Source organism: Drosophila mauritiana, unplaced genomic scaffold, assembly GCF_004382145.1.
Source record: "Drosophila mauritiana strain mau12 unplaced genomic scaffold, ASM438214v1 U_105, whole genome shotgun sequence".
Lineage (NCBI taxonomy): Eukaryota > Metazoa > Arthropoda > Insecta > Diptera > Drosophilidae > Drosophila > Drosophila mauritiana.
In genome coordinates, this window is record NW_022881247.1 from 87,174 (window position 1) to 102,106 (window position 14,933).

The following is a 14,933-nucleotide window of genomic DNA, read 5'->3' on the forward strand; positions in this document are numbered from 1 at the left end:
GGACAAAAGATCCATTTACAAAGATTCATTAAGGCAATTAAATTGGTAGACCTAGCTAAAGGACCATATGAAGACATTGCAATTGAGGTCATTAAGTCAAAAATAGTTGGCACAACTTTAAACTCAGTTGAAAATGAAACGACGATTCCGGCAATTATAAACAAATTGCAGAAAGTAGTCGTAGGTGAAACATCCAGTAATGTCAAGGAAAAACTAGCAACAGTTCAGCAAAGAGGTAAAACTGCAATGCAATTTACCGCTGAAGTTGATAGGCTGAGAAAGCTACTAGAAGCTTCCTTTATCGATGAGGGTTTACCTCTCGAACATGCCACTGGTCTAAGCACTAAAGAAGCAATAGACAAGTTAACAACGCATAACATAATCCATAGCAACTAAGTAGCTCTCCATATAGAATGCTGACGCGCCAGAATGGAGTTCAGCGCTCTGCGCAAAGAACGCCCGGCAACGGAAGGCTGGTTGCCTCACGCTGCAAGAAATGCTGAGTCGGCTTGCCGACTCGTCTCGATGGCGCGATGCATTGCTGTTAGGGTAAACTTAGCTCCATATTTTGTAAACTCTTCAGTTCTAAGCCTGCACCTCAACAATAAAGATCAGCTACTCCGGCACTTAGCCGTAAAATACCAATTGTTTTAATTGAACATTCTCGTTGAGCCAAAAGGCCATCGAAAGACCACGGGGGCAAAGTCACGCCCTCCATCCTAATCTTCCTAAGACGTCTTCACCTCTGGCATAATAGCCGGACTTACTGAGGACGCAGGAGAGTCGACGTTGCGCCTGGATAACACCCAGCCCAAGGAGACGACGCACATCAACCCTATACCACGGAGCCATCTGTAAAAGAGGACCACCGGACTATAGGACCCATAATTGGCGCCCAACTGAAATTCGAACTTGACAACTAATTTAACAGGGTAGTTAAGTTAGAAATCATGTAAGTTTTACATTTGACTTCTTCGAAACACAAAGAAAGAATTCGTGACTGGCCACGTAATAGTTGTGCGTGTGTAAATCAGTTTCAAAAGCATTGCATATTTTCGGCAGAGCAAATTCTTGTTGCATACCTTACAGAAAAATAAGTATTGCATACTTTTGAAACTAAAAAATTCCATTGCATACCACTCTAATAAAAACTATTGCATACCTTAAAAATAAGTATTGCATACTTTTGAAACTAAAAAATTTCATTGCATACCACTTTAATAAAAACCATTGCATATCTTAAAAATATAATAATAAGTGCTGCATACTTTTGCAAAACCAAATATTTTTGTTGCATACCCCTGATAATAAAAACGATTGCATTCAGAGTATCAAAGTTTTATTGCATACTTTCAACGGATAAATAATTATAGCATACTTTGGTATAATTTTACTGCATACCTTTTCTTGCCACTCCACTTAGCCGATCAATTGGGCTCGGCAACAGTATATTTGTGATGTGCCAACCTACAATCAATGAATTGGGCACATAACTATAGAAGTATTAAGGTCGAATACGAAAGCGAGGATAGCTGGGACGAGGAGCAAGTAGGCCAAGCATTAGGTCAGACATTGGATAGGGCACCGGCACATAATACCATGGACCCCAGTCAGATTCAGGCCCTTATCGACAATGCCGTCAGACAGGCATTGTCGCAACAGCAATCCCACTTCCAAGTTCAACTAAATTCCCTAGCTGAGCGGGTACAGAGTTTGCAGGTGGAAGCACCGCAAATCATAACTTATGAAAAAGTCTCTGTCAACCCCGAGATTAGGTGCGAAATTCCCCTTGACATAATAAAATCGGTACCGGAGTTCTCCGGTACCCAAGACGAGTACGTGGCCTGGAGACAATCGGCCATATACGCCTACGAGCTGTTTAAGCCATACAATGGCAGCAGTGCCCATTATCAGGCTGTTGCCATATTAAGGAATAAAATCCGTGGCGCGGCTGGGGCTCTACTCGTATCCCATAACACGGTTTTGAACTTCGATGCCATTTTGGCCAGATTAGACTGCACGTACTCAGACAAAACATCCTTACGCCTATTGAGGCAAGGATTGGAAATGGTTAGGCAAGGAGACCTACCATTAATGCAATACTACGATGAAGTTGAGAAGAAGCTAACGCTTGTCACAAACAAAATCGTAATGACGCATGATCAAGAGGGTGCTGACCTGCTTAATGCTGAGGTCAGAGCCGACGCCCTGCATGCTTTTATTTCAGGGCTTAAAAAGTCCCTTAGAGCTGTGGTCTTCCCGGCGCAACCCAGAGACTTGCCATCTGCACTGGCTTTAGCTAGAGAAGCAGAGGCAAGCATAGAGAGAAGCATGTTTGCTAACTCCTACGCCAAGGCCGTAGAGGAGCGAGCGCATTCGGCGGCAGACGGCAGGAGCCGTTTCCAGGGCAAATCAAATAAACAGGAACAGGGACAGGACAGAAATCCCCATTTCTTAAAACGACAGAAATCCAACAATGACACTCAGGCGCAAGCACCCCAGCCTATGGAGGTCGACCCATCCTCCAGGTCCAGGCAGCGCGCTGAATATAATCAGAATCACCCTAATGTATCGAACGCGTTCAAGTGGAGGAATCCCTCAGAACGTTCGACAGTCAGGGACGACAACGGCTTAATAACGTTGTCCAAAAGGCCCCTAAGCAAAAAGAGACCCAAGAGGAGTATGAGAAGGCAGCAAAGGCTGCAGTCGAGGAAATCGACAGCGAAAATGAGTACGCTCCCAGTGTCGACTCGTTGAATTTTTTAGGGGACGCTCCCGGTTGCCGTTCATTGAACGACGGCTGGCTGGGAGAACTTTAAAGATGCTAATCGATACCGGCGCGGCAAAAAACTACATTAGGCCCGTAAAGGAGCTGAAAAATGTGATGCCGGTCGCCAGCCCTTTCTCGGTGAGCTCAATACACGGCTCCACCGAGATCAAACACAAATGTTTGATGAAGGTCTTCAAGCACACCTCCCCATTTTTCCTTTTGGATTCTCTCAATTCGTTCGACGCTATCATAGGCTTGGACCTGTTAACACAGGCCGGGGTAAAGCTCAACCTTGCAGAGGACTCCCTGGAGTACCAGGGCATCGCTGAAAAGCTTCACTATTTCAGCTGCCCCAGTGTTAATTTCACTGATGTAAACGACATTGTTGTACCTGACTCCGTTAAAAAGGAGTTCAAGGACACAATAATAAGGAGGAAGAAAGCCTTCTCCACGGCAAATGAAGCTCTTCCTTTTAACACCGCTGTCACTGCCACAATTCGGACAATTGATAATGAACCGGTGTACTCAAGAGCGTACCCAAATCTTATGGGTGTCTCTGACTTTGTGAACAACGAGGTCAAACAACTGCTGAAAGACGGCATCATCAGGCCCTCAAGGTCTCCCTATAACAGCCCGACCTGGGTTGTTGACAAAAAGGGGACCGACGCCTTCGGGAACCAGAACAAGAGATTGGTCATTGACTTTAGGAAGCTAAATGAGCGAACTATTCCTGACCGGTACCCGATGCCTAGCATTCCCATGATTTTAGCGAATCTGGGCAAGGCAAAGTTCTTCACTACCCTTGACCTGAAGTCAGGGTACCATCAAATTTACCTCGCGGAACACGACCGCGAGAAGACATCGTTCTCGGTGAATGGCGGCAAATACGAGTTCTGCCGTCTGCCGTTCGGATTGAGAAATGCAAGCAGCATTTTTCAAAGAGCCCTAGACGATGTACTGAGAGAGCAAATCGGGAAAATATGTTACGTCTATGTGGATGATGTCATAATTTTCTCAGAAAACGAGTCCGACCATGTCCGCCACATCGACACTGTGCTAAAATGCTTGATCGAGGCGAACATGAGGGTGAGCCAGGAAAAGACAAGATTCTTTAAAGACAGTGTTGAGTACCTCGGCTTCATAGTAAGCAAGGACGGGACTAAGTCCGACCCAGAAAAAGTAAAGGCCATTCAGGAATACCCTGAACCCAAAAGTGTCTACGGTGTTAGATCATTCCTTGGTTTGGCCAGTTACTACAGAGTCTTCATCAAAGACTTTGCAGCCATAGCTCGCCCGATAACTGACATCCTGAAAGGGGAAAACGGCTCGGTGAGTAGGCATATGTCTAAGAAGATTTGTGTGGAGTTTAATGAAACTCAACGCAACGCATTTCAAAGGCTTCGTAACATTTTGGCATCAGAGGATGTCATACTCAAATACCCCGACTTTCAAAAGCCCTTTGACCTCACCACAGATGCGTCAGCAAGTGGCATCGGTGCGGTCCTTTCGCAAGAAGGTAGGCCGATCACCATGATTTCCCGCACCCTGAGACAGGCTGAGCAAAATTATGCCACAAACGAAAGGGAATTGCTAGCCATTGTTTGGGCCTTAGGTAAACTTCAAAACTTTCTGTACGGCTCTAGGGAAATCAACATATTCACCGACCACCAGCCTCTCACGTTCGCTGTTGCCGACAAAAACACAAACGCTAAGATTAAGAGATGGAAAGCCTATATAGACCAATACAATGCCAAGATTTTCTACAAACCTGGCAAGGAAAATTTCGTGGCAGATGCACTGTCCAGGCAAAATCTTAACGCCTTACAAGACGAACCCCAGTCAGACGCTGCGACTATTCACAGTGAGCTGTCCCTGACCTACACGGTCGAAACCACAGACAAACCCTTAAATTGCTTTAGGAACCAGATCATTCTGGAAGCAGCACGTTTCCCGCTTAAGCGAACCCTGGTGCTGTTCCGAAGCAAAACTCGCCACTTGATCAGTTTCGCTGACAAGGGTGACCTGTTAAAAACTCTCAAAGAAGTTGTTAACCCTGACGTCGTGAATGCTATCCATTGCGACTTGCCTACACTGGCGAGCTTCCAACACGACCTCATCACCCACTTCGCAGCCACTCAGTTCCGTCACTGCAAGAATGTCGTGGCGGATATAACTGATAAAAACGAGCAGTACGAAATTGTCACTGCAGAGCACAACCGTGCACACAGAGCCGCGCAGGAAAATGTCAAACAAGTCCTTCGAGACTACTATTTTCCAAAAATGGGCAGCATGACAAAGGAAGTGGTTGCTAATTGCAGGGTATGCACCCAAGCAAAGTACGACAGGCACCCGAAAAAGCAAGAGCTTGGGGAAACGCCCATACCCAGTCATGCTGGCGAAATGGTGCACATTGACATATTTTCAACAGACAAGAAGCTGTTCTTGACGTGCATTGACAAATTCTCTAAGTTTGCAGTAGTGCAACCGATCGCATCTAGGACAATAGTGGACATCACTGGCCCCCTATTGCAGATTGTTAACCTTTTTCCCACCATCAAAACAATCTATTGCGACAATGAGCCCGCTTTCAACTCAGAGACAATCACGTCAATGCTCAAAAACAACTACGGCATCGACATTGTGAACGCGCCCCCTCTGCACAGCGTGTCCAATGGCCAAGTTGAACGATTCCACAGCACCTTGGCAGAAATAGCCAGATGCCTGAAGTTGGACAAAAAGACAAATGACACAGTAGAGCTAATCTTGAGAGCCATGGTGGAATACAACAGAACCGTGCACTCAGTTACTCGTGAGAGACCAATTGAGGTTCTTCACTCAGGGGCCCACGAGCGCTGCCTGGAAATCAAGGCAAGATTAGCAAAGGCTCAGCAAGACAGCATCGGAAGATGCAACCCTTCCCGGCAAAACCGTGTGTTTGAGGTAGGGGAACGCGTGTTTGTAAAGAACAACAAGAGGTTAGGAAATAAGCTAACCCCACTATGCACGGAACAAAAAGTGCAAGCAGACCTGGGAACGTCTGTTCTTATTAAGGGGAGGGTGGTCCACAAGGACAACCTTAAGTAGGCACCCCCCTTGCAGTTAGTTAGTAGGTTACTTTAAGAAAGCCCGAGCACTACAGCCTCACCCTATATCTAAATTCCAGGTTTACCATCACGACGCTCATTACACTGGCATTAGCGAATGCACGGATCACCGACTTTTCGCATGCCAACTACATCCCTGTCGTAGATGGTAACGTGCTGGTTTTTGAACAGCGTGACCTCTTAAAACATTCAAGCAACTTGTCCGAATTCGCTGTCATGATAGACGAGACAGCAAAATTGTCCGAGTCCTTTCCCCAATCGCATATGCGTAAACTACTAGAGGTCGATACGGACCACCTTAGAACTCTGTTGTCCGTCCTTAAGGTCCATCATAGGATGGCCAGGAGTCTAGATTTCCTAGGTACAACTTTAAAGGTAGTGGCTGGCACTCCCGATGCCACGGACCTTTTAAAAATAAAGATTACTGAGGCAAAACTAGTTGAGTCTAATTCCCGGCAGATAACCATAAATTCCGAAACCCAGAGGCAGATTAACAGGTTAACTGACACCATTAATAAGGTGATCCGCGCCCGTAAAAGCGACTTGGTTGACACTCCACACTTATATGAAGCGTTATTGGCAAGAAATAGGATGCTGTCTACTGAAATTCAAAATTTAATCCTCACTATTACTTTGGCCAAATCAAACATTGTAAATCCCACGATTCTTGACCATGCCGACTTGAAGTCTCTTGTAGAACAAGACACCCCTATCATCAGCTTAATAGAAGCCTCCAAGATTAGAGTCCTCCAGTCCGAAAACAGCATTCATATTTTAATTGCCTATCCCAGAGTCAAGTTCAGTTGCAAGAAAGTCGCCGTTTACCCTGTATCACACCAACACATCATCTTACGCCTCGACGAGGATACGTTGGCCGAATGCGAACATGACACCTTTGCGCTGACAGGATGCACTGACACCACGCACTTCACGTTCTGCGAGCGGTCTCGGCGCGAAACTTGTGTGCGCTCACTCCACGCAGGGAACGCAGCCCAATGCCACACTCAACCCAGCCACTTGCAGGAAGTTACTCCCGTAGATGACGGCGTTGTGATTATCAACGAAGCTTCAGCGCGCGTCAGCACCGATGGCAGCCCAGAAGTAATGGTCGAGGGAACCCACCTGGTGACCTTCGAGCGAACGGCGACCATCAATGGCTCCGAATTCGTGAACCTACGGAAAACTTTAAGCAAGCAGCCAGGCATTGCGCGCTTCCCATTGCTTAGCATCGTCGGGCACGACCCCGTGCTCAGCATCCCCCTGCTACACAGGATGAACAACGAAAACCTGCTCTCCATTAAAAGCTTCAAGGATGACGTGGAATCTGAAGGCCCGCCTAAACTCTGGTTCATAGCTGGTGTGGCCCTAAACATTGGCTTAATTGGCTCCTTCGCGCTTTATCTGGCATTAAGGAGAAGACGAGCCTCCAGGGAGATACAGCGTACCATCGACACTTTCAACATGACCGAGGACGGTCATAAACTTGAGGGGGAGTAGTTAACAACGCATAACATAATCCATAGCAACTAAGTAGCTCTCCATATAGAATGCTGACGCGCCAGAATGGAGTTCAGCGCTCTGCGCAAAGAACGCCCGGCAACGGAAGGCTGGTTGCCTCACGCTGCAAGAAATGCTGAGTCGGCTTGCCGACTCGTCTCGATGGCGCGATGCATTGCTGTTAGGGTAAACTTAGCTCCATATTTTGTAAACTCTTCAGTTCTAAGCCTGCACCTCAACAATAAAGATCAGCTACTCCGGCACTTAGCCGTAAAATACCAATTGTTTTAATTGAACATTCTCGTTGAGCCAAAAGGCCATCGAAAGACCACGGGGGCAAAGTCACGCCCTCCATCCTAATCTTCCTAAGACGTCTTCACCTCTGGCATAATAGCCGGACTTACTGAGGACGCAGGAGAGTCGACGTTGCGCCTGGATAACACCCAGCCCAAGGAGACGACGCACATCAACCCTATACCACGGAGCCATCTGTAAAAGAGGACCACCGGACTATAGGACCCATAATTGACACAATGATAAATCGTGCTGAGCACGAAAGTATAAAAACAGTACTGGAAGCAGGGACTTGCACCACTATGGATGCAGCGATAAGCGCATACATAAGAACGAGTGCAAGAGTTACCGGTGACATCAATAAAGTGATGTACTTTAGAGGTAACAGATCCAACAGAGGATACGGAAATGCCAATAGAGGTGTAAACCGAGGTAGACTTCAATAACAATAGTAATAGAGGCAACTACAATAACGGTTACCAAAATAACGGTTACCAGAATAACGGTTATCAAAACCGCTATAATGGAAATAATAATAATAACCGCTATAATGGCTATAACAGAGGCCGCAATAATGGAAATAGAGGCCATAACAACAATCAGAACAACTATAACGGAAATAATGCAAATGTACGAGTAATCCAAGATCAGGGAAACTCGCAACAGCCTTTAGGTACTCAGTAAAAGAAGATCGAAGAGTATACACCATCAATTATAATCTCAATATATTTTCTACTTTCATTCATTCCGAAACCGGCGTAAAACTAGTTTTTCTTCTTGATACAGGTGCAGATATCTCTATTCTCAAAGAGAACTCTGACAAATTTTCTAATATTCAAATAACTAATAAAATAAACATTCAAGGCATAAGCCAACAGAAAATTCAGTCGCAAGGACAGACTTTTATTGAGATACAGACAGGTAAATATACCATATTATTCCACACGACTTTCATTTAGTAGATAAAAATTTTCCCATACCGTGTGATGGAATAATAGGAATAGATTTCATTAAAAAATATAATTGCCAAATTGATTTAAACCCAGAAGAAGATTGGTTTATAATTAGACCAAACAATTTGAAATTTCCAATTTATATTCCCATAACATACAGCTCTGGTATTAACACAACTTTATTACCACCAAGATCCCAAGTTGTCCGAAGATAATAGTATCATCCAAAGATGATAACATTTTAATTCCAAACCAGGAAATTCAAACTGGTATTTATGTTGCAAATACAATTGCAACATCAAGTAATACAGTTGTCCGAATTTTAAACACGACAGATTCTGACCAATTAGTTAATATGGACACTTTAAAATATGAGCCACTTTCGAACTACAATGCAGTTCAGGCAAATAGTGAAAATAGAAATAAAACTGTCTTATCTCAATTGAAGAAAAATTTCCTCGATTTGTTCGAGGAAACACACAATTTCACAATTTTCACAATTAGAAAATATATGCAGCGAAAATATAGATATATTTGCATTAGAATCAGAACCAATAACAGTTAATAATTTTTATAAACAACAGTTGAGATTAAAAGATGATGAGCCGGTATACACGAAAAATTATAGAAGTCCTCATAGTCAAGTAGAAGAAATACAAGCCCAACTTCAGAAATTAATAAAAGATAAAATAGTTGAACCATCAGTTGCACAGTACAATAGCCCTTTGCTATTAGTACCTAAAAGGTCAAGCCCAAATTCAGATAAAAAGAAATGGAGATTAGTAATAGACTATCGCCAAATTAATAAGAAACTTTTAGCTGACAAATGTCCACTACCGAGAATAGATGATATTTTGGACCAATTTGGTCGAGCAAAATATTTCTCCTGCCTTGATTTAATGTCAGGTTTTCATCAAATCGAACTAGATGAAGGCTCGAGAGATATATCATCTTTCTCAACCAACAATGGCTCATATCGTTTCACGCGATTGCCATTTGGCTTAAAAATAGCGCCTAATTCATTCCAAAGAATGATGACTATAGCATTCTCCGGAATAGAACCGTCTCAGGCATTCCTTTATATGGATGACTTAATAGTCATAGGTTGTTCCGAAAAACATATGCTTAAAAACCTCAATGAAGTTTTTGGTAAATGCAGGGAATACAACCTAAAGTTACATCCTGAAAAAAGTTCATTTTTCATGCATGAAGTCACATTTTTGGGACATAAATGCACAGACAAAGGAATTTTGCCGGATGACAAAAAATATGATGTCATTCAGAACTACCCAGTTCCACATGATGCGGACAGCGCTAGACGTTTTGTAGCATTTTGCAATTACTACAGACGTTTTATCAAAAATTTTGCCGACTATTCGCGGCACATAACAAGATTATGTAAAAAGAATGTTCCATTCAAGTGGACAGATGAATGTCAAAAAGCATTCATACATTTAAAATCTCAGCTAATTAACCCAACACTCTTGCAGTACCCAGACTCCAGCAAAGAATTTTGCATAATAACAGATGCAAGTAAGCAAGCGTGTGGCGCAGTTTTAACTCAAAACCATAATGGCCACCAACTCCCAGTTGCTTATGCATCAAGAGCTTTTACGAAAGGTGAAAGCAATAAGAGTACAACAGAACAGGAGTTAGCAGCAATCCATTGGGCAATAGTACATTTTAGACCATACATTTACGGAAAACACTTCACTGTGAAACAGACCATAGACCATTGACATATTTATTCTCGATGGTGAATCCCAGTTCCAAATTAACAAGAATAAGGCTAGAGGAATATAATTTTACGATAGAGTATCTAAAGGGCATGGACAATCATGTAGCTGATGCGTTATCAAGAATAACCATCAAAGAGCTAAAAGAAATAACTGAAAATATATTAAAAGTCACTACAAGATTTCAAAGTAGACAAAAATCCTGCGCAGGAAAAGAACAATTGGATTTGCACGAACAAACCAAAGAAAAAGCTTCAGAGCCCAACGTATACGAAGTCATAACAAATGACGAGGTACGAAAAGTAGTGACATTGCAATTGAATGACACGATATGTTTATTTAAACATGGAAAGAAAATCATTGCAAGATATGATGTTGGTGATCTTTATACTAATGGAATTCTTGATTTAGATCAATTTTTCTAAAGGCTTGAATTGCAAGCCGGTATATATGATATCAGCCAAATCAAAATGGCACCGTGGAAGAAAATCTTTGAACACGTTTCAATAGATGAATTTAAAAATATGGGCAATAAAATATTAAAAGTAGCGTTACTTATCCCGGTGACCCAAATAAATAATGAAAAAGAAAAAGAAGCTATATTGTCTACACTACATGATGATCCAATACAAGGAGGGCATACAGGCATTATAAAAACCTTGGCCAAGGTCAGAAGACATTACTATTGGAAAAATATGAGTAAATACATAAAAGAGTACGTAAGAAAATGTCAAAAATGCCAAAAAGCAAAAACAACAAAGCATATAAAGACCCCAATGACTATAACCGACACACCAGAACATGCTTTCGATAGAGTTGTCGTGGACACAATTGGTCCACTACCTAAGTCAGAAAATGGTAACGAGTACGCAGTCACTCTCATATGTGATTTAACCAAGTACTTAGTTGCCATACCAATAGCAAATAAAAGCGCAAAAACAGTCGCTAAAGCTATATTTGAATCTTTTATTCTAAAGTACGGTCCAATGAAGACGTTCATAACGGACATGGGAACAGAGTATAAGAATTCAATAATTACTGACCTATGTAAATATTTGAAAATAAAAAATATAACATCAACAGCTCATCACCACCAGACAGTTGGAGTAGTAGAAAGAAGTCATAGAACTTTAAACGAGTATATACGAACCTACATATCGGCGGACAAAACCGATTGGGACGTATGGCTTCAATATTTCGTATACTGCTTCAACACGACCCCATCTATGGCACATAATTATTGTCCATATGAATTAGTTTTCGGTAGAACAAGTAATTTACCAAAACATTTTAATAAACTACATAGCATAGAACCAATATATAACATAGATGATTACGCTAAGGAGAGTAAATATAGGTTAGAAGTAGCATATGCTCGAGCAAGAAAACTGCTTGAAGCACACAAAGAGAAAAATAAGGAAAATTACGATTTAAAAGTAAATGACATAGAGCTAGAAGTAGGAGATAAAGTTTTACTAAGAAATGAGGTAGGTCCATAAATTAGACTTTAAATACACAGGGCCCTATAAGATAGAAAGCATAGGAGATAATAACAATATTACGCTACTTACTAAAAAAAATAAGAAGCAAGTAGTTCATAAAGATAGATTAAAGAAATTTCATTCATGATTGATTTTAAACTTATATTTTCCTTAATCATTATTACAAAATGTTCCATACACTATGTATATTTTTATCTTTGCATTACAAAATCAACTTTTATATTAATAATACTATTGTTGTTCAAACAAAAACACAAACGAAATTAAAAAAAAAATAAATTTTAAAAATAAAATAATTTGCATTTAATAATTAAAATAACTTCACTAGGTTACGTTATTTTTCAAAAGGAGGGAGATGTAGTATGTGCCTATGCAATATTAAGAACAATTAAATAAAATAGCATATTAACATATGGCAGCACTTTGTTGCTATGTTTATGTTTATGTTTATGTTTATGCACGCAGTAAGGCCCAGGGCGGATGTAACATGATCGCCCACTTGAAGGCCAAAAAGTATAAGTGCATTGCCCACTCGAAGACCACAAAGTATAAGTGCATGGTCAGCATTCCCACGCCGACCAAATGCATATTACATACGTACATACTTAGCTCGCTCTCCCGATAAGTCTAGATATATAAGATATACATAAGAATGCCGCTCCGCCGCTGGCGTACCCGGCAGCGCAGCTACGCGGATTAGCCTAAGTCTAAATATATTCAAAACTGTAAAATCAGACACTCTGTAGACGTTGAGCTGGCAGAACCTTTTCTGCCTACTCTAAAATCAAAAGAATAAATTTAATAAATATAAGTCAGCTCGACGGCTGCATTCAACCTAAAACGGACTTGTGTTATTAATTGGAGCTCATCATTACAGTGCAGGCCAGCTCCACTCCCTCTTCTCCGGGTCTGCTTCTCCCGGGCTCTCCTCCCTCGGGACCTCCTTCTCCGGCCTCATACCATCTGCTCGGGCGAGTTACCATGCCCAGCATTAACCCCCCTCAACAACCACCTCCGCCTATGAAGCCCGCCCGGTAGGCGACATCAGCAAAGTGCCAACGCTGTATATATATATATTGATCACGAGCTACCATGCCAGCATAGCCTCGTCCCCCGCTACCTGAAACTCTGTTGCACCCGATGATGAAATCGGCATGAACACACACACACACACATATTCACACATACTGCGTGGTGGCGACGCTCTCGACGTTGAAATTAACATGAACCTACACACACACATACACACTGCGTAATCGCGACGTCCTCGTCTAGACTCGCTATCTAGAACTAACGGGATCAAAAGCACTGCTGCTTGCCCGTGCGTATACATTAATAATAAAGCTTTCATCATTCTTGATCTTGACACCAAACCGAGCAGTTGATTTATTTAAAGTGGCAAATATATATAACCTACTTATATCATAAGTACACAATAAAGTCATTATTGACTCCCATCACATCAGCCTGGGCAGCAACTAACTAAGAGTAGAGAAAGGAGGACCCCCGATCCAACGGAGGCACCCGTAACTGGCGCAGCCGGACTAGAACTAAAAGGATTAACAACGCCTTTCACGTTCTTCGTTCCACTTCTGTAAACGGGTAAGTAAGTGAACAAGTGGCAGAAAAAAAAAAAAAAACACAAGTTTGAGGAGCCAAGTGTAAATATATGGTTCTCAAAAAAAGAGAAGAAAAGGAAAAAACTTCACACAAACAAGTTCAACAGTGACATTCAGTATAATTACAAACTATTGTGACCGAATATGTGCACATCAATCGCTGAAAGGGCACCGGGATCACACATAAAAAAAAATGTCTTTACATTCAAAGTGACCGAATATGTGCACATCAATCGCTGAAAGGGCACCGGGATCACTTATGACATACATAAAAAGTTAACATCATTCAGTGCTATGGCCAAATATGTGTACATCAATCGCTGATGAGACACCGGGACCATACATAAATAAGCAAAACAAATAAATCTAGTTCAATGTTGTGGCCGAATATGTGTACATCAATCGCTGAAAAGGCACCGGGACCACAACATTGAAAGAAATTAAACAATAAATCAGTAATAAAATCACTATGTGTGTCAGGTTGAACCTTTCCCTAAAAGCCATATACTTGTTCGCGAATGTTCCCAATTGAGAAACATTTGTCAAATTACAAATACACTCAACTTACTACTTCGGATTGTGTTACTGCCATGTGTTCATTTACTTATACAAACTGAATATAAATTTTTTATACTTACTAATGTACATAATATATTACAGTCAAACATTGGAGCCAACACTTACTTAGAAAGAAACAAACGGATTCATATTATAAATACACACTACATTTTAAGATTATCTATATATAAGATTACAATTACTTAATTACACCTTATTATTTAAGCTAAAACATTATTACACTAAACATATACACAACATATAGGTACACGTATACAAAAGTATATAAGCACAATAACACATATACCATATTTTTAAGTACAACACACAGACTACACAAATCAAAAACACCTACATGCCAAAGAGAATTCCGTTTAATACCCAAAGTAAAAGAAGACTTGGACTTAGAAGTGGAGGCAGCCTTCCTCAAATTAGGGAACAAGTAGAACAATCCACCAACAGCAACAACATGGACTCGGGAAACGCATCAGCCCCTTTAAGTCCGACTACTTCCGCTACTTCCACAGTTATTAACACCAACCTTAACCCAACCGACATTTTGGCTTTTATCGAACAACTCCCCACTTTTGAAGGTCATCCTAGCAATCTCGACAAGTTCATAACTAGCGCTGAGGAACTGCTGTTCCTCATTAGATCAGTAGACAAGACCCCTTATGGACAACTACTTCTAAGGGCCGTCCGCAACAAAATCGTAGGAAAAGCAGACGATGCCTTGACCCTTTGCGACACTCGATTGAACTGGGACGACATCAAGACTAATCTCAAACGACTCTACACCAGCAAGAGAACCGAAGCGATGATACTTAGGGAAATACAGACCCTCCCAAATGACCTTACAATGGGAAAACTTTTTTACAGTATAATTAAAATGAGAAACGA